The following is a 2,902-nucleotide window of genomic DNA, read 5'->3' on the forward strand; positions in this document are numbered from 1 at the left end:
ACGCAAAACCCACAAACTGTACTGCACATTGGTCCGTATGTACTGAATGATACATCGTGGCACATGTGTGACCGTACGACGACTGCGCCTAGCAACGGCAGACCATACAGTCCAAATATTGTGCACGCAGCTACGTGTCGTCTCCCTATAAGAGCTGGATTGCAGTGTGGTACGCCATTCAGACGTGTGGGAGGAACGGACGCCCTGGATGGCGATCAGCATGAGCAGTCTGTTGATGTGGTGGAGCGTGTATTCGGACGTAGTCGTCTCTTCTCACACACCGTGATAGCATGTTGCACCGCGTTCCACATCTGCGACATCCTGCAGAGGCCGGCTGACAGTCGTTCGCGCAATGGACACCGCATACGTACGGGGGCTACCTTCCACGTGTTCTCGAGGCGTGCACATGTTGTTGCGTCTATGTGGGCAGACGTAGTGTGTTGTGACACCTGACACAGGCATGCAATACTCGTTGCAAATGGCGATGGACGTCTACGTTTGCTGGTGACGTTACGCAAATGAACAACAGGTAACCCGTTGTGGTGCGGTTGTTCTCGCTAGAGGTGAATCAGTGTTGGCGACGATCGGTCGAGCTATTAACCGGTTGTTTCAGGGATACCCACCATGCCCACGAACGTGAAAGGGGACCCACCATGCCCACGAACGTGAAAGGGGATCTGGGTGTGAGGCGATACGCGGCGGTGGCTGGGTGGGACCGTCCCCGGCCGGTGAGGGGGGGCCGCCCGGCGTGCTGGCAGCGCGGTGCGTGGGCGCACGCGCTACAGCCGGCTGGTGGGGGCGGCCAGTGGCAGGCGCGCCGGCCGACGGACGCGGCAGGCGGCGCAGCTGCGCGCCGGCGCCCCCTGCTCGCGGCGCCTTGCGGCCAAAGTAGGTCCTCGCGGGCCCGGTGCGAAGCGCGGTGGCCATCTGCAGTGTGCTGGTCCGATTGAGGACTGTGTGCGCTGAGGATGCGCCACCGCTCGGCGCTCGGCGCCGCGACGCCGTCTGCTGCTCGGTCGCCCCAGCGGTTCTCGCAGGTGGTTTGTATCGCAGCTGTGCGGACGTGTTGGCGCGTGCGCTGTGCTGGGAGAGTTCGCTTCGGCACCCAAGTGGGGCTTTTGTCCTTCTGTGGCGCTGGCGTTGGAGCTGCCGGTCACCGTAGGTGGCGCGTGTTGTCTCCCGCCGGCAATGCCACGACAGCACGCTCCCGGGCCTCTGTCGGCAGCGGCAAGCTCAGTTGGGAGCACGGGTGGTCGCACCTAAAGCGTCTACTCGCCTAACTCCGGGCGATTGCGCCTCTCTCGAACCCGACCAAGTACTTAGGACGGCGCTGCGCGCCGCCGGGACCTGAGAGGGTTTCGAGGTGTGTTGTGCAGGGGAGCTCAGCCTCCTCCTGTTTGCAGAATAATTGAGCGGACGCTTGCGTGTTCGCGCGGGCCCCCGGGACACACTCCCGGGCGGCCGGCTGCTCAGCTCTAGTTGACGCAGCTCCCTGGTTGATCCTGCCAGTAGTCATATGCTTGTCTCAAAGATTAAGCCATGCATGTCTCAGTACAAGCCGCATTAAGGTGAAACCGCGAATGGCTCATTAAATCAGTTATGGTTCCTTAGATCGTACCCACGTTACTTGGATAACTGTGGTAATTCTAGAGCTAATACATGCAAACAGAGTCCCGACCAGAGATGGAAGGGACGCTTTTATTAGATCAAAACCAATCGGTCGGCTCGTCCGGTCCGTTTGCCTTGGTGACTCTGAATAACTTTGGGCTGATCGCACGGTCCTCGTACCGGCGACGCATCTTTCAAATGTCTGCCTTATCAACTGTCGATGGTAGGTTCTGCGCCTACCATGGTTGTAACGGGTAACGGGGAATCAGGGTTCGATTCCGGAGAGGGAGCCTGAGAAACGGCTACCACATCCAAGGAAGGCAGCAGGCGCGCAAATTACCCACTCCCGGCACGGGGAGGTAGTGACGAAAAATAACGATACGGGACTCATCCGAGGCCCCGTAATCGGAATGAGTACACTTTAAATCCTTTAACGAGTATCTATTGGAGGGCAAGTCTGGTGCCAGCAGCCGCGGTAATTCCAGCTCCAATAGCGTATATTAAAGTTGTTGCGGTTAAAAAGCTCGTAGTTGGATTTGTGTCCCACGCTGTTGGTTCACCGCCCGTCGGTGTTTAACTGGCATGTATCGTGGGACGTCCTGCCGGTGGGGCGAGCCGAAGGCGTGCGACCGCCTCGTGCGTGCTCGTGCGTCCCGAGGCGGACCCCGTTGAAATCCTACCAGGGTGCTCTTTATTGAGTGTCTCGGTGGGCCGGCACGTTTACTTTGAACAAATTAGAGTGCTTAAAGCAGGCAAGCCCGCCTGAATACTGTGTGCATGGAATAATGGAATAGGACCTCGGTTCTATTTTGTTGGTTTTCGGAACCCGAGGTAATGATTAATAGGGACAGGCGGGGGCATTCGTATTGCGACGTTAGAGGTGAAATTCTTGGATCGTCGCAAGACGAACAGAAGCGAAAGCATTTGCCAAGTATGTTTTCATTAATCAAGAACGAAAGTTAGAGGTTCGAAGGCGATCAGATACCGCCCTAGTTCTAACCATAAACGATGCCAGCCAGCGATCCGCCGCAGTTCCTCCGATGACTCGGCGGGCAGCCTCCGGGAAACCAAAGCTTTTGGGTTCCGGGGGAAGTATGGTTGCAAAGCTGAAACTTAAAGGAATTGACGGAAGGGCACCACCAGGAGTGGAGCCTGCGGCTTAATTTGACTCAACACGGGAAACCTCACCAGGCCCGGACACCGGAAGGATTGACAGATTGATAGCTCTTTCTTGATTCGGTGGGTGGTGGTGCATGGCCGTTCTTAGTTGGTGGAGCGATTTGTCTGGTTAATT

General features: G+C 57.2%; 1 non-coding gene across 1 annotated transcript in view; it reads left to right on the top strand.

Moving 5' to 3' along the window:
* The first annotated feature begins 1,489 nt into the window (after nucleotides 1–1,489).
* Nucleotides 1,490–2,902, top strand: part of LOC126417712 (small subunit ribosomal RNA) — a 1,909-nt gene continuing 496 nt past the window's right edge. Inside the window, exon 1 of the ribosomal RNA XR_007575780.1 lies at nucleotides 1,490–2,902. This exon is cut by the window's right edge and continues 496 nt beyond it. This is a non-coding gene — a ribosomal RNA (small subunit ribosomal RNA).

Source organism: Schistocerca serialis, chromosome 8, assembly GCF_023864345.2.
Source record: "Schistocerca serialis cubense isolate TAMUIC-IGC-003099 chromosome 8, iqSchSeri2.2, whole genome shotgun sequence".
NCBI lineage: Eukaryota > Metazoa > Arthropoda > Insecta > Orthoptera > Acrididae > Schistocerca > Schistocerca serialis.